The 26,208-nt window shown below is 38.9% G+C and overlaps 1 pseudogene; it reads left to right on the top strand.

Moving 5' to 3' along the window:
• The window catches only part of LOC120303736, a 33,995-nt pseudogene extending 26,771 nt beyond the window's left edge, over positions 1-7,224 (top strand).
• Positions 7,225-26,208: the final 18,984 nt, after the last annotated feature.

Here is a 26,208-nt window from a genome sequence, read left to right as displayed (position 1 = left end):
TGAAGGTCTCTACTGTTGATACTGTGTTGTCTAGTATAGTAAGAGGTGGTAGTATAGGAGGGTTTCTCCTAAAATCTATTATCATTTCTACAGTTTTGAGTGTGTTTAGTTCAAGACTGTTCCAGTCACACCACAAGGCTAGTTGTTCAATCTCCCGTCTGTATGCAGATTTGTCGTTCTCTCACATGAGACCAATCACTGTTGTGTCATCTACAAACCTCAGTACTTTAAAAGTGGGATCTTTGAGATGCAGTCATTGATATAAAGAGAGAACAGAAGTGGAGAGAGCACACAGCCCTGAGGGGGAGGGGGGCTGTGCTAATTGTACAGGTATCTGATGTGATTTTGCTAGCTTCGTCTGCTGCTTCCTATCTGTTAGAAAGCTTATGGTCCACTTACAAGTGCTTCTTTTCCTTTCGAACAAATGGCCTCCTTCACTTGCTAAATTCCCATCATGGAATCATCCTGCCAGATCTATATTATACCTATTAAATCATACTTGTTATTCTCTGTTAAGAGTACAAGCTCATCTTGTTTATTTCCTATGTTGTAAGCATTAGTGCATAGATAATTAAGACCATGAACATTATGAGCCAATATGCTTTATGATTTTTATTTGATTTATCTAAGGGACCTCATTTCAGGAACAATCCTGCTTTCTGTTATGAATTTTTCTCTGAGGCCTTTATTTCAGGGTTTCCATTTTTACCTCTGAAAGAATTCACTTTAAAGCCTTCCTAATCAGTCTTGTTACGCTTTGTCCAGACACATTTTACCAATCTTTCTGAGGTACATTCCATCTTATTTCAGGAGCCCATCCTCAAAATATCTCAGGTCATAGTTCCCAGACTCTAATATATCCTGTCAACATCAAAGCAAATAAACACACTGGCTTCTTAACATCACATTTTCATTAAACTCAGTCTCATTTCATATAGTAGTTGTTACTGCAGTTACAGGCAATTTCAAAAAATCATATGGTAACAAAAATAACAGAATAATAGAGTTGGGGACCTTCTAGTCCAATCCCCTGCTCAAGCAGGAGACCTTATACCATTTCAGACAAATGGCTGTCCAGTCTCTTCTTAATAGCTTCCAGTGATGGAGCATCCACAACTTCTTGAGGCAAGCCATTCCACCGGTTTATTGTTCTCACTGTCAAATTTCTCCTTAATTCTAGGTCGCCTCTCTCCTTGGTTAGTTTCCAATCATTGCTTCTTATCTTAGCTTCTGCTACTTTGGAAAATAGAATTACTCTCTCTCCTCTTTGTGGCAGCCCCTCAAACATTGGAACACTGCTATCATGTCACCCCTAGTCCTTTTCACTAGATTAAACATACCCAATTCCTGAAACCATTTTTCATATATTTTAACTTCCAGCCCTCTAATCATCTTTGTTGCTCTTCTCTATAGTCTTAATATATTTTTATATTGTGGTGACCAACACTGGATGCAGTATTCCAAGCCTTTTAAAGTGGTACTAACATTTCCCGTAATCTTGATTTTATCCTTCTGTTAATGCAGACTAGAATTGCATTGGGTTTTTTTTGTTTTTTTTTTTTTTTTTTTGGTGACTGCCACACATGCTGGCTCCTATTTGAATGATTGTCCACTAGGACTCCAAGATCCCTTTCGCGTTTACTGGTATTGAGCCAAATTTCATCTAATCTGTATCTGCACATTTGTTTTTTCTTGCCTAAGTGTAAAACCTTACTTTTTCCTACAATAAATTTCATTTTGTTTGATAGGGCCCAATGTTCAAGTCTTTCAAGATTCATCTGGATCTTGAGCCTATCTTCTGGGGTGTTGGCTGTTCTTGCCAGCATGGTGTCATCTGCAAATCTGATGAATTCCCCTTCTATTCCCTCATCTAAATCATTTATGAAGATATTGAAGAGTACTCGGCCTAAAACAGAACCTCAGGGTAATCCACTGCTTACTTCTCTCCACATAGATGTAGTTCCATTAAAGACAAAGGTAGAATGTTGATATTCATTTCTGGATTATGTAAGTTATATTCCACCTTTTCTGCAGGAGCAAAACAACCTATAACAACATTGTGAAGTGTTGTATGTTGGTATGTGAGGGAATAATTAATTGATAGTTACCAATATGCTTCCATAATTGATGGTGGCTTTACCAGCCCCTAATCCAGCACTATAACATACTGGATAATGATAATCCAAGACAATTCCATATTTCTGTTTTTTCATGTAACAGTAATATAGTAGGTTGGCAAGACCAATGGGAATTGTAGTTCAACACATTTGGACAGTGTCAGGATGGGGAATGAATATGTTGACTGTTAATGCTTCCCAGTTTTGAGATCAATATGAAGTTACTGTATCTATATTCATCAGAATGCAGAGGCAGTCAATTTGAAGCCTATCATCTGACATCATCCCTGCAATATAAATAATAATACTGCCACAAAGTTTTAAAACAGGCATTGATATCAATTTTTCATATTTCCATTAAGATATCTTTCTGTGATTTTGCCCATTTGTTGCATTGAGTAGGTTCAAAATAAACAAAACAAGTCACAGCAGGTCACTGATTTACTCATCTCAGCAGAATTACATGTGGTCCTCTTTATTAAAACATTTCTTTTTCACATTAGTAATTTATCAGACTCTCCCTTCTGCATGGTAAGCAGATGAATTTCTTTCATGCTTATCATCTATGAACTGAAATGAATAGTCTATGGCTTTAACTGGAAGGGAAGTACCACTATTTCCTGCTATCTCAGTTCCCATCCCTTCTCCCTTCCCATAAATAAGTAGATAGTGATGTAGGTTTCTTTTTTCTTTGTCTTTTTTTGCATGGGAAAGGGGAGAGAGGGGAACATTTCAGACACGATAAATTAAAAACATAACTTTCATTTATCATCCCATCCTCATGCATAAGGAAATCATAATTATTTCATGACTTTGCTTTGGTATTATTTTTCATATGAGAGGGGGAGCAGAGAAAATCTACCATGTTTATGGGTTAAAAGGTATTGATATTTTATCTGGTAGCTCTGAACAGGGATGTCTGCACATTTTATAATCAGTTCTTTAACTCAATAACTGTATTATTTTATCGTTTGTATGACTGTATTGTTTTATCGTTTTATGATTGTTTTAATCTCTGTACGCCGCCCTGAGTCCTTTGGGATTGGGTGGCATATAAATAAAATTAAATACAAATACAAAATACAAATAAGCAAGAAGCTTGAGTCATGGCCAAGGTAACCAAAACAAAGAGTACAGAGCATTGTTCAAGGCAGAGGGATCCCTTCTATAGAATAGAATGGAGGTCTATGTAAATTATGGTATATGTTCTCCAGGCAAATTTAGAGTTTGTGAATGCTCTCACAAAATGAATACCTATTTACTACAAAGCAAATGGAAAGTTGCTTTCTACTTTTTTACTGAGTCCTCTCCTATCATGATTTACCTTGTTCTACCGTGTTTCCCTGAAAATAAGACCTACCCCCAAAATAAGCCCTACTTGAGAGCCTGTGCAGCCAGCTGCCCATCCTTTCCATCACACCATCTGATTGCTAGGCTAGGGTTTTTTCCCCAACTGCCAGATTTTTGTTGCCATACTGTTTAACTTTCTTTAAAGTTTACTTGATGCAGAATGTGGATCCTTTAACTTTAAAGAAATTTAAACAGTCTGGCAACGAAAATCCAGCAGCAGGGGGAAAAAAACCCAGTCTCACATATGGGGAATCTACACTGCCTGCCTCCCCCAGTGCCTTCACTTTACTATGGTAAATTGGTCACCGAGCTAGAAGTGAAGTTTACGGTAGCAGGCTGAGCATGCAGGCAGAAGCACTTCTAGCCAGGTGATTGATTTACCATAGCAAAGTGGAGGCAGGCAGTTCAGATTCTCCATACCAGACCAGGTTTTTTTCCTTGCTACTGTATTTCAGTTGCCAGACTGAGACAACACACTTCATGGAATAGAAAGGCACAACACAAAACTCCATTGGCATTACCTTTTCTCCAGCACCCTCTCCCCGGGCTTTTCACTTGGAGGGTGGGAAAGGCCCAGGGGCATGAAGGCCTGTCCTAATTTCGGCAGGAGCCTCTGAGTGGAATAGCAGGGACAGAGGAGGAGAGCTGCACCTTTGGAGAAGGTGCTACTCCAGTTTTGACACAAGGAGCTGCTTTCACTTCCCATATTAGCTTGGTTAGCCCAAAAAGGCAGAGTGGCCTGTCCTGATTCTCTGATTACTTGATACAGAATGAGAAGGATCTGTATCAAGTAATGTTTTAAAAAATTAAAATTAAAAAGTATGGCAGAGAAAAACTGGCAGCAGGGGAAAAAAGTCCAGTTTTTCGAGATGCATTGGCATGCATTCATCTGGCTCCAATTCCCATGCTTGCTGCAAAGCCAGATTGGAGCCCTCAGGCCTCTCCTTCCAGCCCATTTTGAAGCTGGTGAAAAAGCAAAGGGAATGGTTCCCACCCCACCCAGTCGCTGCAGGCCTTTGATTCCAAAGACCCTCTGCATAGGCTCCAGACAAACTGAGATCTGGGACTGAAAAAGCAGCAATGTGAGTGAAGAGCTTTTTAAAGGAGGACGAAGGAGAAAGTGGGAGAAGCCACTACCAAATAGGTGAAGCGTGATAGATGTCAGGGTGTAGTAGTCCTGGCCGTAGGGTCCCTTTGGCACATTAAGCATTTGTGTGGAGCAACTTTACCCCCTCCTCCACCTACCTCCCCTTGTGGCAGTGGAACTGGTGTGACACAGAAGAACTGGGGCAGCTGTCATGCAGCTCCTGGATTGGGCTGTCACTACTGCTGCCACAAGGTGAGGCAGGTGTCAAGAAAAAAGTAAGGCATCCCCTGGAAATAAGACCTAATGCCTCTTTTGGAGGCAAAAATATATAAGATTGGGTGTTATTTTCAGGAAAATATGGTATATAGGACATGTGTGCTTTCTATATACAAAATGGGGAGCGGGGTATCTTTTTCATTGCTGAAGAAAAAAACCACCACAACTATTTTAGTATTATCTGGTATTATTTAAAATAAGATAGAGAGTCACGAAGAGTAATGGGGAGCAAAGGAAGTATGTCCAGGTACATAGATGCCCATGGGACCCAGATTGTGTATTTCTGGTCCAGAATGATACGGTGCAACATTCATTTATTGATTTGCTTTAACTTTATTTTCATGCCCCTTTCTATTAAGAACTGACAAAATTATAAAGAAAAATAAAAGCAAGGAAATGAAAATGTGAATAATGAAATCATCTAATTATCTGAAAAGAGAATAATACATTGTTTTCCTTCTCTTTTAGGAAGAATATTCTACAAAATAAATATAAGGATTTTTCCCGGGTGCAGAGAAAAATCAGTCAGGACATTGACAATCGCTTAGGATATTCTCTTTAAATTTATGATTGAGGTTAAGAAAATTGTCAGAGAATAACAATAGGAATAATTAAAAATTACTGTACTTTTAAAAAAGGGGATTATTCATGGCCCTTGTTTCCTCTCTAGCAATCCTTTCCAGATGATACTAAGTAAACTTCCAAAGAGAGTTTTTAAAAACAGAAGTGAAGTCAAAAGCACATTTGAAAGTCAAATAGGATTCAGAGCAAACTATGGGTGAGAAAGCTTTCAAGCATGGCTCAAGTCTGTGAAAGATTGAGTGCATGTTACGTATCAGCTCATTAATGGTAGCAGAAGTCGAGGAATTATGAATACTGCAGAACCCTCCTTAGCATTCAGGACAACATTTGAAAATTTGTTTTCAGAGTTTCTGAACACGTTTAAAAAGAAAGTATACAATAGCAATGGCAACTAAGAGAGCATAAGGGAACCATGAAACCCTAATATAAAAAGAAACAGACTTTAAGGTGACTGCCACAGAATTACAAGATGCAAGATCTATAGACTGCAGATACTTTAATTAAAGATTTGAAGGGCAAGCAATTGATACTGCAAGAGCAGTCTAAAAACTTAAAACAGTATGAAATGAGAGAAATATATATGACAGATTAGATCTTACCTATCTGGTTATTTAGATGGAAATTCTGTGTAATTCAACAAGAGCAACAACTATATATTTCTTATTCTTATGGAAATAGGAAGAACAATAGCCCTAATATTGTTGTAGCACAAGTGTAGTTCTGGCTTCAGTACTGTTATGCCACATGTTTCCTTTTTGAGATATATTGATGGATAAAGGAATGCTTCTGTCACTTAAAAAATTAATGGCACTCCTATATTATAGTAACACTGCAACATTCTTTAGCAACTTGGTTGTCACCATGTTATTTTGCTTTTAGTCATGCCCTTCATTAAAGTGTTATCTCTATGAATTCCATCCCTTGGCAAATAGGCATTCCATCATGTCAGGCTATCACCTTGATCTAGAAATAAGACTGCAGAAGGAAAGGAGAGTTGTGATGCAAAAACACTTAGTGTACCTAGTACTCATTTCCACTCTATAACACAAAGTGAAAGTCAGTGAAATCTCTGGAAAGCTGCCTTCTTAGGCTGACTGGACATTCTTATAAATAAGCAAAAATGGGTGGGAAAGACAGATAAGAAATGGGACAGAAGCATTTTTATTGGGATTTTTGAGGCTTATTGTTCAGTGTTCAGGTCATTTTTAGATTGAATCCCCCAGCTGCCTAGTATCGCATAAGGCAGACATGTCAAACTTGTGACATCACGTGACATCGCGCAACATATTGGGACGGTTTTTCCATTGCTGGCAATGGAGTGGGTGCAACTTCTGGATGACGCGTCTGGCTCATGGGCTGGCAGTTTGACACCCCTGGCATAAAGGCTCTCATTGGGAGAGGGATGTAGTGTTGAGGAAGTTTTCATCTATATCTTCTAGCACTATCTTCCCAAAGTCAATTTTTAACCAAATGGATGATATGTCTTGTACACTAACTTCATTGTTATAAGTTCCTCAGTGTACTGTATATAATGCTGTAAAATAAATATAGTTATATGAAAGGACAGCTATAACAGCAGTAGATGTCATGCTCCAAGTGACAGAATCAATCTCCAAGGAAAAGAAGGCACTATCAGATTGTGACAGGATGCTCTGTGCTTCCCTAGATTCAAGGAAAGTATTGCTAGGACCATCTTCCATCAATACAAATGCACACATGCCAGCAGACATGAATGCCAGGTTTGGCAAAAACATGCAGCACCACACTGAAGTGGTGACTCATAAGAAGGCTACAAATACTTCCAAGACCTGATCATTAACAACAGCTGTATGAGCTTGCCTGGCAGAGAAGTTAAACCAAACAATATAATCTCTTAGCTGTAGGAAGCAATTTTGGTTTCTGGCTGTTACTTTGTGGCCCAGATGTAGGTGAGCTATAGCTTCTACTCCACTCTCATTACAGAAACTACCATTTCCTATGTTTCACCTATCTCACCTGCTTATTATATTGTGGCAAGATGGGTGGCAAATAAATTTAAGAAACAAATAAACAAATAAATAATATTGGCAACTTAGTTCATCTTTTCTTGCACCTTTTGTGGTATACTTTTGCAGTTTGTCATGGTTGGATTATAAAGCCAGTTAGCTTGAGATATTTAAAGAACATGTATAACCCCTAAATGAGGCTGGAAGTTCATTTAATCAATTAAAAATCTGACCATCTTTCCAGGAAACTTTAGGGGACAAACAAACAAACAAACCATAGCCAAACTATATGAGTCAATTTTAAAAGAAACTGTATCAAGTCACATTCTGAGCATATCAGACAAAATACATTCATGTCAGAACTCCATTAACATCCTATTCTCAGTGCTGGGGGAAAGATCATTTTTTCATGGCTTCCTGGAAGGCCAGCAGATTGAGACTGCCCCTTTCTCAAGGGCAAGACTGTTCCACAAAACAGGTGCTAAAACATGTGCCAGAATGTCTTATTTGACAACCTCTGGCAATTGGACAGCACTAACATTGGAAATTCCTGGGCAGATGTTACGGCTTGTAAAGTCCAAATATGACAATTTCTTGTTCATACACTTTGGGATAGCTTAATCTAAGTGGCATTTTAATTTCTGACAGTGCCCTGACTTGATACATAAGAATTAAAGGAAATAAAAGCAGTATCTCAATCTAGTTTACCAATTCTGCTTATTGCCAGTGTTGAATTTCAAGAAGTCCAATATATTGCACATATATGAGGGCCTGCGGGATGAACTTTTGTCCCATGTATATTCATGAACCAGCACAATACTGTTACACCTTATTCAGAGTATAAGCATTCATGTGACTGGCCTGATATAATAGATTTATGATATGTAACAAATAATGATATGAAATAAAAAAAAGTAAGGATAATAACTGCAAACCATTAGCAGAGATTACATATGCTTGTGACAAATTAGACTTGATGAATACTTGTGGATAAATAGAATATTGATAAATAAAACAGTTGTCTGACTTGTATCTGTCAAAATGTTGAATCAAATATTTGGTAAACGACAGGTGTGCATCTTGGAAAAAATAGGAGTAGCCTTAAGGAGCCATAGTGGTACAGTGGTTAGAATGCAATATTGCAGGCTAACTCTACCCACTGCCAGGAATTCAGTCCTCATCGGCTCAAAGTTGACTCAGCATTCTATCCTTCCAAGATTGGTAAAATGAGGACCCAGATTATTGGGGCAATATGTTGACTCTGTAAATCACTTAGAGAGTGCTGTAAAGCAGTGCAGAGCTCTACATAAGTCAATATGCTATTGCTATTAATCACTGCTATGCCTTTGTTCTCCTGTAGACTACCATGAGACAGTAATTTGCTTTAGATTACCATTATACACCATCAACATTCATACTGACTCATTAAAAATACCATAAATAAGTTGTAATGGTTTGAAACAGCTTCTCCTTAATATCTACATGTTTTTAATGTGCTTTGAGCGGCTTTTGTGTAAAAGACAGTGGAATGACTTTATAGAGAGTTTAAATACTCCTGTGCAATTTGGAAAGAAATTGTTGTTCCAGGGCTGAATTTGATTCAAGCAATCCATGGAAAAATATAATGCTCTGTATTCAATCCAATTCTTTTCTAATGCTGCACTTCGTGAAGCAACTTTCACAGCATGCTACAGCTTGCGGAAATGATAAAGTTAGAAAACACCTACATAAATGTGAGATGCAGATGTTGAACCTGTCATCCTGCCCTAAGAACTATGTTCATAGGCATAGAAGGAATTTGGTAAGAAAAGGGCTGATTTTCATCACTACATTTCTGTTCTTTGGATTTACCCTTCCTAGGCTGATTATTCCACAGGAATGTCAAAGCAGAACCTCAGAGATGAACTGTGAAAGGTTGTTTTTTTTTCTCTCTCTCTTCATATTAAGAGATTATACAATTCTACTAGCTTCAAAACAATTTTTGATGGTATGTGTGGGGCGAATGAAGAGAATTTAGGGAGTGAGCTTTTGAGCATATACACAGTTTTTCCTCAATCAATGTGTTTAGGTTTGATAATGCACTGCAAAGCTACTTTATTTGAATGGGTTTCAGAATTCTGGAGAATATAACATGATATGTGAAAATATAAAGCTTCATAAAATTTTCCTCCTGTTATACAACTTGACATATACTGAGAGATTTGGATCCCTACAGAACAGCAAATAAATCATTGTTTTTAAAATAAATTCACTTAAAACATTGCTTGATACTTTAAATGAAAATATGTATGTATGTATGTATGTATGTATGTATGTATGTATGTATGTATTTCCCTCTGTCCTGGGCTTTGATTTTTAATCAGTTTCTATTCAGTTTTCCCTGTTTTGCTAGTTTTTAAGCCAAGCACATCTGTGTGAATGAAATCAAGTACGGATGAAACCTTCCCCAATGCTGGTATCTCACAACAGAATACTTCTAATATGATCATGATAAAGCTGCTTCGGTGAAAGGTCTACCTCAGATAAACCTATCTAGGTGAGTTGGCAGGGAGGAGACATTCCACTTATATTTATGTGTAAAAGTCTTCTTGAAACCTTTTGCTGAATTTGAAGAGGTCAGAAATTCAGGGGGAGAGGCAAGCACCTGCAGAGGAGGAGGTGGGAAGCTGACAAGCACAACTTCCTGTCTGGGAATGACATGTAACTGATCTTGGAGCAAACACCCAGAGCAACCTGCAAGACTAATAAACAATCTAAGAAACACTTTCCAAATTGAAAAGCAATGGCACATAGAATTAAAAACAAATTAAAGCAAACATAGAATATGCTTTGGTAAAACAATACACTAAATTAAACAATACCGAAACTAGCATGGTTCAATGTTCACAGTGAATTAAAATGACAGGCATAAAAACAGAGATATTGAAAGCCAAAAATAATGAAATCTTGGCAAGGGTCAAACCCCTCTGGAGAGAGCTTTCTAATATCGAGGCAAAATGTCTGACACCATAATCTCAGAAGGTATAGCTCATTATCTTTCTAGAAATTAAAAAAGTCCCACAAAATGGCTTCTGAGCATTATCTTAATTCTCAAGAAGATTGATAGGAACAATATAGCTATTAAATAGAGCTGCACCTTAATTGATTTTAGTGTGGCTGATGAGTGTTATTTGGAAAAAAAATCTGTTCCTTGAGCCCTTGTGTATGTACAAACATGATGGCTGGAAATCTGAAGTCACTTAAGTAGCATCTCAGGAACCACATACATGATGGTGTATGTATGTTTGTGCACACATGTGTGGATACATGCTGCAAAAGAATCAGTTATGTTATTTATTAATTTTATTGCCTGACATTTGATTTATCATAATGACAAGACAATATATAGGTGCATTACACTTTATTTTGTCCCCAGAACAACAAACATGTGAGGCAGAATTGGCTGAGAAAAAATAACCCAAATTCACCATCTCAAACTTAATACACCACCTACATGCACCCCCACAGATATACATATACATACACATATACTAAATATATACATATTGTGTTTTTTTTTTGTTGTTGTTGTTAGTTGCAAAGTCATGTCCGGCCCATCGTGACTCCATGGACAACGTTCCTCCAGGCCTTCCTATCCTCTACCATCTTCTGGAGTCCATTTAAGCTCATGCCTACTGCTTCAGTGACTCCATCCAGCCACCTCATTCTCTGTCGACCCCCTTCAATCTTTCCCAGCATTAGGCTCTTCTCCAGTGAGTCCTTCCTTCTCACACATATATATACATATATATGGAAAAATATGGAGTTTGGAGAGGGGGAGAGAGAAAGAATTTAATTTGAAGTATATTTTTATGTAGCTCATTTATTACTTTACTTCACGGGGCCCCAGTCTGTGGACCAGTACCGGGCCGTGGCATGCCAACAACCAGGCTGCACAAACAAGCAAAGCTCCATCCACACGATGCAGGCAGCACACAAAACCATACACCCTCCTGTCCGCGGAAAACCCTCTCTCCACGGAACCAGTCCCTGGTGCCCAAAAGGTTGGGGATTTCTGTTTTAGCTTATTAAAAAATGCACAGAAACTCATTTGCATCAACATATAATAAATATGATAAATCAATAATTTCATATTGTGTAAAACAGGATTAAAGATAATTACTGAAAAATTCAAATTAAAGCTCTCAGTTTTTTGTTTAATTAAATAATCTTATGGTAAGATTTACAGACTGGGTCAAAAAAAGAGGGGGAGGTGTTCATAGAAAAAGTAATCTCAATGCCTTTTTCCAGATGTTTTACTGAGTATCACCTAAAACCCTTAATACCTCCAAGCCAGATGTATTTTAAATTTTATAAGCATATAACTCTGCTATTGTGAACACAAAGGAAAGGTGAATGCCATGTCTTCCTTTACAATATTCCATGGATTCTTTTCTCCTACATTTCACTTTGTCATTCTTGTTTAATGTGTCAGTTCTAGAATAATTTTCCAGTTATTTTGAATTATTTTATGAGTGTATAGGTTTCTCATCAAATTCAGTAAAATATTTCCTAACTAAGGCAAGGCATGAGAGTTGGGGAGGCTGATGACTGCAGATATGGAGTTATTATCTCCTTCCTATGCCTTTTTTATTTCAGAAAAAGCTGGCAAAGATCCAACTACTCTGCTTTCTGCTCTCTTTGGCTCTGTTCTTTTGCCATCAGTAGTGTTGTCTTTCGAGTAAAAGAGCTTATGCATACTTCTACAATGACATTCCACATGGCAGTTAAATCACTCCTTGGCACAACCACAACAAAGGTCCTGCGTCCTTTGGCTTGCTCCCCTCTTTCATGGAAAACTACTTTTTTTAGTATTGCCACAGCAACCAATGCCCATTGTTTTTTCAGCTAACAGTACAAATAATTCTGGGCTGAAAACTCACTCTGGATCTAAAATCTTTTGCCTTGATCCTTATAATCAAACCAAGATTCTTCTGAAACTGTGATGTAACTGTCAATATCAATGTGGGTAAATGTAACTGCCATGGGCTGCTTCATTTAGCCCATAAGAGCAGAGCCACTATGAAAGGAGAAGCTTGGAGAGCAGAAACATTTGGTATCCTTCTGCTGAAATGCTGATTGTTAGAAATTCAAATACTTATTGGCTCTTATTACCTTGAATCACATAAATTGAACACTTAGACATGCTTGGCCATATAGTAAGAGGAAGAGGAATCAGATTTCAGATTGCTGGTAATGGTTTTATCTAAAATTGTTTAGACGACTATTATTCTAAGCTGCATATTCTAGTTTGATTTTGCTGATTTTATTATTTATTATTGCTTGGAACTGAGTTGTCTGCAGAAGGAACTTAGGGATAACTTAGAAGAAGACATGCAGGGACAGTTAAGTAAACATCAATTCAATCCTTAGAAAGAAAAATGGGTGAGAAGGAAACCAAAGTTTATCCTGCCTTGATTCTTTCTGTTATAAGGGACAATTCTTCTAGGTTTTCCAGATTCTCTTTTTATATATACAACAATAGAGTTCCAATAGTCTTTTGTGTATCTTTTTTCTGATCTGGCCTACCTCAAAAGAATCAATGGAGCAATTAAATTGCTTGGCCATAGAATTAATACCTTTAGGTATTAATTATCAAAAGGCTTTGAGTCTATTGCCAAGCAATCCAATTGCTCCATTGATTCTTCAGTTGTCATCACTTTGAGATAGACCACGTGAAAAGCAGAAACATCAGCTTGCTTTCTGAATAGTCAGAGCAATGATTTTCCCAGTGGTAAAGTATGGCTGTGAGAGCTGAACCATAAGGAAGACTGAACACCCCCCCCCCAAAAAAAATGATACTTTTGAATTGTGGTGGAGAAGATTCTTGAAAGTCCCTTGGACTGAAAGGACATAAAATCAATCAATCCTAAAGGAAATCAACCCTGACTGCCCTTTGGAAGGACAGATACTGAAGCTGAAGCTCAAACACTTTGGCCACCAAATGAGAAGATAGGACTCATTGGAAAAGCCCCTGATGTTTGGAAAGATTGAAGGCAAAAGGAGAAGGTAGGGGACGAGATGGTAAGATAATGTCATTGACACAGTAGGCATGAGGAAATGTTACAAAGTTTTAAATAATGTACACATGCCTAAGAAGCAGGGATTCAAGAAATCTGAAAAATACGGCAAACAATATATGTATAAATGGAAGCACATGTCCAATTCCTCTTCAGAGAAAAAAAACCCAGAAACACAGAATGTGAAAGAAAAAATATATCAATTTTTGATTATCAAAAAATATCCAAGAAAACCAACATGCTAATGTAAAGTATATATTAGTTCAGAATGAACTTTGTGAACTACAGTACTGTTTGAACGATGTGCATGGAAGTGTAAGACCACTAGAAAGTATGTTTTTGTTCTTCTTTATTCAATCTCAATCTCCTTTTACAAGGAGTGAAAGCAATTGGGATTTTTAAAGTCTCTGAATCTGTCCAAAATGCAGAAAAGAAGAGATATTTACTGAAGTACCAAACAGTGAAGATAATACCATCAAAAAAAGATATGAATAAACTGGCCCACAAAATAATACAGTGAATGTTTCCATGGTTTCTGGTAGCCATCTTAGAGTGTTTTGAGCTACTCATGTAATGATATGGGAGAGTATATAAATTGTTTTTTCCTAGTTGCTGAAAAATTGCTTCGTGGTTCTAATGTGGGAAAAATTGATTTCAATATACAGTTACAAAATATAAGCTCACCTTACAAGGTGGCTGGTCTTGGGTCCATTCTGAAAATATTCCCATGCCAGCCAGTACTCAACATCTTAGTTTAAAGGCTGACAAATGGAATTTGGCAATGATTTTCATTGATTTCTCTCTCCATGTGGAAAGTTTTACATGCTAAAGGGAAGACACTGATATATGTTTTTTCTCTAAGTGAAAGTTCCTTGCACACAAGGATCTCCTGGATCAGAGCACTAGGAATTAGCAATGACAACTTATGTATTTTTAAAGGAAGACAAAGAATTACAAGAAAAGAAACTGACTGAACATAACACTGAAGTGGATATTTCATGGAAATCTCTGGATACACGTAATATTATTCTGGCATGAATTAAACAAACACTATGCAAATAGTTAGTGAACAGCATGAAGCATAACTAACATTGGGCAATTAGTGCTAAGAAATGTCTCTATAAATATTTGAAGATAATAAACACCAGGAAGGTAACTTAATGCTAATAATGGCCTGGCTGATGAGATGCACTAAATTCACTGTAATAGCAGGAATCCAAAAAGTATTATTCTTAAAAGAGGATCTTTTATTGGCAGAAACAAGAGCAGTGATTCTAGTTTCTTGCACTTAGAAAGATACACACAAACAAATTCACACTCAAACATACTGTTCAAATCTCCATAGACATATTGTCCAAAGATTATGACCTTGCCATCCACTGAAATCCATTTACTTACCGTCTTAGCTGGTGAAACCTCAGAGGTTTGGAAACAGCTATATGACACTTAAGGAAAGAGTAAATTCAGGGAACATTATGAGAAGTCAAATATGTTTTGCCTCTCTCTGTTGTTTGTATGAGTCTACATTCTTTAGGTGAGAAAGATATAGCTTAGGAAATTCCTCCATTGTAGAAAGCAAGTTTGAAAAGAAGGTGAGGATACAGGTTCTTATTAATTCCCTCCTATCCAGGGACTTGTTACCTTCCATATCTTGGCAAAAAGGAGCCAAAAGGGAGATTATATTTTACTTTCCTACAATAGCAAACACATATGTGGTACATCTGTATATATATTTTCAAAGAAATAATAGCTTTCATACCATCAGATTTAGGTCTTCTCATAATGTGTCAAAAGTAGGATAATCTGAGCTTGATCATTTCAGCTTTTAAAGCCATCCTCATCTTTTTCCAATTCAACTTCCCATAATAAATAATCCATATATTGGTGGAATAAATAAGTGGAAAGTATGCAGCTTTGATTCACTCCTTTGCCAATCTGAAACAAGCTATTTCACCATTTTCTGTCTGTATTTTGGGTTCCTGACCTGTATATGTTTCACATGAGGACATTTATCCAGCATGCATCAACAATAATAGCTCATGTTCCTCAGTCTTTTTTCAAGTCAGCTTAAATATTTGGTATTTTTTTTTCCATATAGGGCTCTAATTTGTATTGGATGATTCTAAATGTTATTTTACTAGCATGTAAAATTGAGGTTCTTGTACAGCGGTCTACACACTTTTCTAAGTCTGTCTTTTTTTGGCGTTTGAATGTAGATTAACTTTTTCCAGTATATTGGCCACTGTATTGTTCTCCATATTTGTTTGTATAGAATCTTGAATGATTCTTCTTCTATTGCTTGTCATATTTTTATCAGTATTCCATCAGTTCCTAGACCTTTTGATTTGCAATGATCGGAATCCTGATCTAAATTCATTTCCAAATACTAGAGTATATATTGATAAGTCTGCTGCATAAGATTTCAGTATATTTTTCCCATTTTCTCTGAATTAGTTACTATCTATCCATTGGCATTCTTTAACATACTAGTTCAAGATGGAGCCTAGTATGAAAAAAAAGCTTTTTTAAAAGTTTTACCAAATTATACACTGGAAAATTGCCAATATACAGCCAATTGTGAGAAAAGTAATGCTGAGATTTTTAAAAAATTACTCGCTAATCTAAGACACTTAAACCAAAGATGCACTTTTCTACAAAACCGAGTTATGGGTTTTGGAAGTTTCTATTGTTGTTGTTGTTGTTCAATCATGACTAATTCTCAGAGACTGCCTGGATAGTCCTGCAGTCCCTGTAGCTTTCTTGGCAAAGTTTGCCATTGCATCCTTCCTAGGGCTAAGAGAAAATCACTAAACCAAGGTCACCCAACTGGCCATGCCTAAAGTGAGACTAGAACTCACACTGTCCCAGTTTCTAGCCTGATGTCTTAACTACTACACCAAACTGGCTCTCTGGATATTATATAATTTGATATTTGGACACTATAAGTTTTTGAATATTTTAATATATTATATTACATACTGTATACTATAGTATATATTACATATAGATCTTTGTATATTATGCAGCATAATAAAACTATATTTAAGTTTATTTTGATTCTTATTGATCCCTCTTCAAAAATTTCTTATGAGCAATAAAGAGCACCTTGACAATACTAACCATCTAGTAAATAACTCCCTTCCATCATAAAAGAACAGAGAAGTAAAAAAAAAAAAAAAAAAAAACAACCTGGTTCAGCATCTAGCTTTTTGAAAAGAAATGACGGTTACATATAATCCCAGTCATGGATGTTTCTTGATAGGTTGCCAAATGCCCTCAATTTCTTAATTTAATTTTTACTTAGATTTTCATTTTTACACCAGTTTCTACACTGCAGATAGAAGACTGTATATCAAAATTTGTGCATATTTTTCTATATATTTTCCTTAGAGTTATCATTTCTGTCAATTATTTTTTTCCCTAATCTAAATTATTTGGATCATATAATTTTCCAATAGAGATTTTTGAGGCCATTTTTTTCTATTTTCCTGATTTCTATATGTAAAATTAAGAGGAAAGTGAGTATATTCAGACAGGGAATTAGCTTTGGTGTGCATCAACCTTTCAGGTCTGTCAGATCAGGAAATGGACTCAGTCAAAAATACTAGAATCCTAGTGATATAAGATACAGTAACAGAACCAGGGAAGCTTGGCAGTATTTTCCCTCCCTCCCTCTCAGACCAAAGAGGGTTAAGACAAAATCAGATTAAGTTTCTTTCTAACATTCTCTTCTTTTCCTGGACTTAAATCATGTTTTGCTAACTGTCACTTTATTCCTCCAAGGTCGTCTCAATGGTTCTCTGCAGTGTGCAAATCTCATATGGCATACACCCCAAAGCTGGATAACTGTCAGAACTCCTTTCCATTCTGCCAGGAGCAAAGTCAGAATTGTCTTCAGTTGGTGCTATAAAAATCCAAAATAAATGTGGAATGAGAAGTGAGAACAGCTCTCAGAAATATAACCCAGATTTCAGGTTTGTTGCAAAAGTTAGGAAGTTTATCCTTCATATATATATATGAACAACACGATCAGTGATAATGAGCAGACCAATGACCCGGTCGAGGAGCAGGGCGCAGAGGCAGCCAGCGATATAAGTGAACTCTTAAATCCTGTTTTTTATACTCTTGACGATGTCGGCAGTTTGGTCGATGAAAGCTAAGTACTCTTGCATATTAAACAGTCGTGTTTATAACCTTATCCTGGTGTTTGAATTTATTTGTTATTTTTACATTTGTTATTTCTACTGTATATATATGTATATATATTAATAATAGTAGTGAAAATAAAAATGTGATTCCTGGATGAATCCACAACCAATAAAAACGTGAACACCAGGAATATAATAAACTAAATCTGGTATTAAACTTTTTTAGTTTATTATATTCCTGGTGTTCACGTTTTTATCAGTAGTGTGTGTGTGTGTACATATATATATATATATATATATATATATATATATATATATATATATATATACATACGTTTAAGAAGATTAAAAACATGAATCCTGGGAATATTCATGGCAAGAAATAAAATGATCACCAGGATAATAAAAACTATAAAATTTATTAAAAAGCGCCTAGCTTTCGCCGTCACCTGCCGGCATCCTCAGGGCTAATGCGCCAGGGAGTGAGAGAATCACTTTTAAAGGCATGTCAAAGTCTGCGCACGACTCCTCAGCCTCGTCATCGGGCCCGGTTGGTATGAATGCGCACAAATGGTCTGTTCTTTCCTGTTCATTTCAATTGCGTGTTCATCATCATCCATCCTTCTTTCCCTTGGTCTTAGGGTGGATGGGTAAATATCTCTCTTATTATGGTGGTCCCTATGTTTTAACCCTTCCCCCCGGGTTCGGGTAGTAATACACATTTCATGTTTGTTTTGTAATCCTCCTTCGTCCCATTGTTCTTCCTACGGCGAGTTTTTCCTTTGATTTCAATACTTTCACTTCTTATGCAAACGTCATCTGGATGATCTTGCAAGTCCTTCCGAAGTGGATGCAAACCACCGGTGGTCTGGGGCTGGAGGGTAGGTTGTTCAGTCACGGGAGGAGGGGGTGGTTCCCTAGCTACCATTGCGTCCAGCTGCTTTGCGCGTACTATACTGTGCTTAGTCAGTCCGGGGGGAGTGGCGGTGGAATTGTGTTTTTGCTCCCCCCCATGGGTTCAGATGGCAATACACATCCCGTCCCTGTCTTGCACTCCCCCTTCATCCCATGGTTCCTCCTACGGTGGGCGCCTCCCTTGGCTTCAACACTTCTGCAAACCCCGTCTGAGCAATCTTGTGAATCCCTCCGGGGTGGATGTAATTTGCTGACGATCTGAAGTTGGGGGCTAGATTGTTCAACCGTGGGCGGGGGGGTGGTTCCTTAGCCACCACTGCGCACAGCTGTTTTATACGCCCCCTGCTACGGGTAATCGGTCCGGGGAGGGTAACGGTGGGATCATGTTCTATTTGATCGGCGCAGCGTCTCTCTTCGATTCGCCTCCTCCCTCTTACATCGTTGTTATCTATACGGGTCCTCCGGAGTTCTCCGGGATGCGCAAACGGGGGGCGTGATGGTCCGGTCTCCTGTATTTTCTCTCCCTCTCCAATGCCGTTCATGGGTCCACCTCCGATCGCGCTCTGTAGTTCTCTCTCTCTCAATCTGGCCATCCTGATCTGACAGGGGGGCCTTTCCTTTCTTTCCGAATCGGCCATCATATTTTTCTCCGTGTGTGGGTGAGCTGTCACATCCAGAGCTCCCTCTCCTCTTCCATTGGTCATGTCCTCCTTTATACAGGTCGCACCACCTCGGGTATTCATGGTGTCCGAATTCTGGATTTTGGTTTCCACCACCTCCTTAACCCTTTGGGGCTGTAATAATGTTACAGATGTAGTAGAGGTGTTCTCCGATTGTCTTTCCTCATTCGGGCTGCCCCGGATCAATTGGGGGGTTGGTTGCTCCTCCTTGATGCCGTTGGGGTTATTACTGGGATGTTGGGGGTGTTGTCGCTGGTTGTTCATACTCCACAACCTTAAAGCCATATATGCCAGGGAGACCAGGGGTTACATCAAGACTCCCTTCAGACAGAAGACCTTATAAAATTAATGGGAGTCTGTCTTAATACTTATTTCACCTTTCAGGGTACGATATACGAACAGATTAAGGGAACCCCAATGGGGTCGCCGATCTCCAGTGTGATTGCGGAGGTGGTACTCCAACGGTTGGAACACATAGCGATGGCCCAGTATCAACCAAAATTTTGGGCCCGCTATGTGGACGACACGTTTGTTGTCATCAAGGAGTGGCACAAGACTGACTTCATGGGCATTCTGAATTCGGTATACCCAGACATCTGGTTCACTATGGAAGAGGAAAATCAGGGCAGTTTAGCGTTTTTAGACGTATTGGTGCAGCGCCAAGTGGACAGATGTCTAACTACCAAGGTATACCGAAAACCTACATGCACAGACAGGATTCTCCATTTCGAGAGTAATCATCCCACTGCCCATAAAGTCAGCTGTGTCAGGACTCTGTTTAAACGTGTGGAGTCACACTGCAGCACTACCAAAGCTAAGAGAGAGGAGAGAAATTACCTCTTTCAGGTGTGTAAACGTAATGGGTACCTGGCTAAGTTCATTAATCGGGTCAATAAACCACCTGGACCCCAGAGTGACCCCACACCTCAAGAACTTGCACCTCAGACAACCACACGTGTTACCCTCCCCTATATTCATAACGTCTCAGAGGCTACAGCAAGAATTTTGGCACCGCATAAGATACAAGTGGCCCATAGACCGAATCAAACACTGCGGGCAGCTATAATGCGCCCTAAGGACCCACTCCCCAACATTGAAAAATCGGCAGCCATCTATAAGATCAATTGTATGGACTGCCAATCTAATTATGTTGGGGAGACAGCCAAACGGGTTAAGACAAGGGTCCATGAACATAGATTAGCAGTGAAAAGGGGAGATCAACATTCCCAAATATGGGCACACATGGCGGAGCTAGATCACAAATTCAATTTCAGAGAGGTTAGCGTATTGGCTAGTGACAACACCAAGGGGGGCCGCCTGCTTAGGGAGGCATGGCTCTCGGACAGTAATTCTATCAACCGGCATGTGGACCTGTGCCCGGCATATATGGCTTTAAGGTTGTGGAGTACGAACAACCAGCGACAACACCCCCGACGTCCCAGTAATAACCCCAACGGCATCAAGGAGGAGCAACCAACCCCCCAATTGATCCGGGGCAGCCCGAATGAGGAAAGACAATCGGAGAACACCTCTACTACATCTGTAACATTATTACAGCCCCAAAGGGTTAAGGAGGTGGTGGAAACCAAAATCCAGAATTCGGACAGCATGAATACGCGAGGTGGTGCGACCTGTATAAAGGAGGACATGACCAATGGAAGAGGAGAGGGAGCTCTGGATGTGACAGCTCACCCACACATGGAGAAAAATATGATGGCCGATTCGGAAAGAAAGGAAAGGCCCCCCTGTCGGACCAGGATGGCCAGATTGAGAGAGAGAGAACTACAGAGCGCGATCAGAGGTGGACCCACGAACGGCATTGGAGAGGGAGAGAAAATACAGGAGACCGGACCATCACGCCCCCCGTTTGCGCATCCCGGAGAACTCCGGAGGACCCGTATAGATAACAACGATGTAAGAGGGAGGAGGCGAATCGAAGAGAGACGCTGCGACGATCAAATAGAACATGATCCCACCGTTACCCTCCCCGGGCCGATTACCCGTAGCAGGGGGCGTATAAGACAGCTGTGCGCAGTGGTGGCTAAGGAACCACCACCCCCCCGCCCACGGTTGAACAATCTAGCCCCCAACTTCAGATCGTCAGCAAATTACATCCACCCCGGAGGGATTCACAAGATTGCTCAGACGGGGTTTGCAGAAGTGTTGAAGCCAAGGGAGGGGCCCACCGTAGGAGGAACCATGGGATGAAGGGGGAGTGCAAGACAGGGACGGGATGTGTATTGCCATCTGAACCCAGGGGGGGGGAGCAAAAACACAATTCCACCGCCACTCCCCCCGGACTGACTAAGCACAGTATAGTATGCGCAAAGCAGCTGGACGCAATGGTAGCTAGGGAACCACCCCCTCCTCCCGTGACTGAACAACCTACCCTCCAGCCCTAGACCACCGGTGGTTTGCATTCACTTCGGAAGGACTTGCAAGATCATCCAGATGACGTTTGCATAAGAAGTGAAAGTATTGAAATCAAAGGAAAAACTCGCCGTAGGAAGAACAATGGGACGAAGGAGGATTACAAAACAAACATGAAATGTGTATTACTACCCGAACCCAGGGGGGAAGGGTTAAAACATAGGGACCACCATAATAAGAGAGATATTTACCCATCCACCCTAAGACCAAGGGAAAGAAGGATGGATGATGATGAACACGCAATTGAAATGAACAGGAAAGAACAGACCATTTGTGCGCAGTCATACCAACCGGGCCCGATGACAAGGCTGAGGAGTCGTGCGCAGACTTTGACATGCCTTTAAAATTGATTCTCTCACTCCCTGGCGCATTAGCCCTGAGGATGCCGGCAGGTGACGGCAAAAGCTAGGCACTTTTTAATAAATTTTATAGTTTTTATTATCCTGGTGATCATTTTATTTCTTGCCATATATATATATATATATATATATATATATATATATATATATATATATATATATATATATATATATTCTGAGGTTTTCGCGGGTGTTTGTATGTAGGTCTTTGGTTGTTCGGGTTTTCTCCCGCGTAAAATTGGAAGTGTCTTGGCAATGTTTCGACGAAGTCTCATTCGTCATCTTCAGGCTGGTGTTTTTGGCTTCGTGCTTCTAGGAGCAATGTAGGAGCAATGTGTGATTGTAGCTGTGTCTTCCTTTTAACTGCCAGTGGGGGTATGAACTGATTGGATGAGAGATTGGCTGTGTTCTGATTGGATGGAGGTGTGTTCTGATTGGTTAGGAGCTTAGCTGTGCTCTGATTGGATGGGGAGTGTTCTGTTTGGGTGGGGGCTTTGTTGTGCTCAGGTTAGTCTGAGTTGCATGGGGAAGTGAGATGGTGAGCTGCATTGCTATTGTTTGGCTTCGCGTTCATGGTCACGTCTCATCTTCATGGTGGGTGTCAGTTTGCTTCATGTATGATTGGAGGGGTTTAAAGTGGCTAATGATGCAGCTGTGGTCTGGCTTCTGGTTTGTGGTCGTGTCTCATCATCAGTGTGGGTTTGGGTTTGCTTTTTGAGTGGACGTGTAGTGATGACATCCTGTGTGGCTTTTCTGAGTGTGGGTCTGGTGTCATTCTTTGTGTTAGGGACTCGTTTGTCAATAAGGGTGGGTTTCCAAATGGCTGGTAGGCAGGAGGTATCATCTCGTTTGTTCATTCTGTTATTAAAGTGTTCAGTTTTAGCAATAGTTCTGGTCTTTTTAAAGTCAATTTCATGTCCTGTGATTTTAAGGTGCTGGACCAGGGAGGAAGTAGGTTCCTCTTTTTTGACTGAGTTCTTATGTTCTTCAATGTGTGCACTTATTCTTCTGTTGGTTTGTCTGATGTATGTGGTGGGACAAGTGGTGCATGGGATTTTGTATACTCCTTGATTTTCTAACTCAAGTTCTAACTCAAGTTAGAAAATCAAGGCATGATTTGATCTGGGACAAATGATCTGGCCCCACTGTCAGGACCAAGCCCCAAGACAACACAATGAAATCCAATCAAGTCTAATTCTTTATTTGCTTAAATCTAATATAAATTTGCTAGACTGAAACTAAAAGATTTCTTCTGAGAGATTCTAGGGTGGGGCTATCCTGAACCTCTTCCTCCATACTCCATCCAGCTCAGGACTGTGCAGTCTCTTAAATTGGGCTTCTCTCTGGAATTAACTGCTCTCTCCCTGGGAAACCGTAACACTAATACTGGGATTTCTCCCATTTCTTCTCCAGGTACACATTCCATCACATCTGCAAAAATCTAGATGATTCAGAAAATAGTTCATCCTGCCATCTCATGGTCCAACCACATATGGTAGCCCTACATAATTGAGATTGACTACCATAATAATTGCAGTAGGACATAGGAATAAATGGGCTAAGCCAAAGGTTTCACTCAATCGACTGATGGGAGTGAAACTAATACAGTAAACTGTGTTTAAGTTATATATCAAAGTTAATCGGATAATCTAACATTTGGAACTATGAAGTCTAATTTAAATGGTGCTTACTCTCTAGGCATCATTTAAATGGTAATATTAATGGGACTCCATAACAGTTAGGATTCCCCAGAGTTTGAACAGATTCCTTCAGAGCAAATCTAATCATACCCAAGACAGGCAATTCTCAGACCTGGAAGCCATTCTAGAGGCTTGTGTTTGTGTCAGGATTTATGTTTAGTTTCTGCCTTCCATTCATTCAGCCCCCTGAACTGAGACAACTAATTTTCTTTTTGAATACTTTGCATTCTTTCTTATTTCATGCAATTCACCAACAGAGTTTGGAAATTAAACATTTTGTTTCTGTTCTAAGTTTGTGTTTCATTTTGTTTCTCATCTAAATCTTTACTAACATTTCAGGCATAGAATCAGAGAAACATTCCTATCCAAATGGATCAGTATGAGGAAGGCATCTGAAGAAATAATGAACACAATGTGGATATGAAATAAAAGGTATTAATTTCAAAACTTTATTTTAAAGGAAATACAAGGACCAAAAGCAATCATTTTTATTCTTCTTCTCCCTAAGAGTTCAATTGTCTTAGAACACAGGTGTCAAACTCGATCGCGTATCATGACATCACAATGTTTTTTGCCTTTGTGGAGCCAGAGTGGGTGTGGCCTGCATGTGACACATCCAATCCATGGGCGCCAGTTTGACATCCCTGTCTTAGAATCATTATTCTGCATTCATTAAAGGATTATCAACATTCCTGTAGTGAATCCTATTTTTCACATCTTATACATAAGTTTTTGATCCAAGTTTATATTGCTTTTCCTGTGGCTTTGATAAGATACAAAGACAACACACTTTATGATAAGCTGATTCATCCCAATAAGATTTAAAGTAGGTCATCTGAGACACTTCCTCTCTATGCCAGCAATTAGATCAGGATTCTTTATGGCACCTATAAATCTCTCCAGACAGAGAAATGCAAGAGCTCAGGAGAACAAACAAAGCTTGCCTCAAAGATTCCATACAGACAAACCAAGACTCAGAATCACAGCCACATATAAGCCCTATATAAGGGAGATGGGTGGCATTAAAAATGAATGTAAATTAATTTAAAATTAAATAAATAAAATCTTGTACCAGTCTAGAGGGAATTAGAAGTAGCATACCTTCAAGAAGTGAAGTCTATGGAAAGTTGTTTACCAATAAAATCTGATCCCCAATATGTTCTTTCATAACATCCACTCAAGCATGCTTACTTTCCTGGGACATGCCTCTTTCTTTCGAGGAGCCTCATCAAATATCTCTGTCCTGCTCATTCTTTCACCTTATACAGTGAGAGGGCTGAGAATCTTTACCTGCTCCGTCTTTAGTCAGGTGACTTAGTTTGCTGCTGCCTTTCTGCAACAGGTGGCTGATTACTGACTGTTCAAGATCTGCACACTTATCCTCCCAAAGGTCCTGCTCTTTCTGAGTCTCATCTACAGATATGTGACATCCATTCCTCCTGGATTGCAAGGTCAGAACATATTAAAACCTTGCAAAGAGGAGTAGGATATGAAGGTGGAGAGAGAAATAGTGGAGAGAAAAATAGGACAATTTTATTGTTGTGACATCTGCCAATATCTAAAAATATCTTTTTTGTGGGAGGTCTATGTATCTTACAAATAAAAAATATTTATCTGCTCAGGGGATTCCTACAGTACGACTATCCAAAACTAAAGTTTCCTTCAAGCTGAGGTCAATCCTGTTGATTTTATGGATTCATGACAGCAGCACCAGAATAAACATCTTTGGCATGGTTGGTAGATGTCAAAATAGGTAAAATGGTAGCTATGGTAACATGAAATCCGTTTTTGTTCAATACATGTATTGGTGTTCAAATACAATGGAAAAGAATGCCATTTTACTATCACCCCTTCAGATGCCACTGGCCAGTGTTGTTGGGCAGTAATATTGCTCTGTAATTCCCAGCTCATTTTCCATCCAAATCCAGACAAAGTTTTTGTTTGATTCTATCACACTTTTCATCTTGGAGCAGAAAGCTGCATATGTAGTGCTCTCTCCTCCCATCGTATTCCCACAAAAACTTTATAAGGTAGGCCAAAGTCACCTAGTTTTCTTGGCCAACTACTCAGATTGCCTATTGAGACAAGACAAATATAGACATTTTTAAGGGGGGGAAGAGAGCTAAGTCAAATAAATAAAAGATTCTTACTACATGGAATATATATTAAAGGTCTATTTAGAATGAAAAAGGTATTCCTTGTATAATTGTGTAAAACATTTTTGCACTAGATTCAGCTAAAAAAAAGACACACAATGATTAAATTAGCTAAAACTATAGTTTTCAGCTTATTACTTTGAAGTGGTGTTCATTGAATTCAGCTCAGTGTTATCTACAATAGTGAAAGAAAAATAATCATCTGTCATTTCATGATTCATTCATTTCATATGAAAAGAAATATTTCTTTGATGATGGTGATGATTTGCTTCTGTAGCAATGAAGGAAGACAGTAGCCAAACAATTAAGGTTGAATACTGGGATTTTTGCTTACAAAGAGGATCTTCAGCTAATTACATGTGCA

This window comes from Crotalus tigris, unplaced genomic scaffold, assembly GCF_016545835.1.
Source record: "Crotalus tigris isolate CLP2741 ecotype Arizona unplaced genomic scaffold, ASM1654583v1 scf7180000024506.1728113, whole genome shotgun sequence".
NCBI lineage: Eukaryota > Metazoa > Chordata > Lepidosauria > Squamata > Viperidae > Crotalus > Crotalus tigris.
This window is presented reverse-complemented; position numbering and strand designations above follow the sequence as displayed.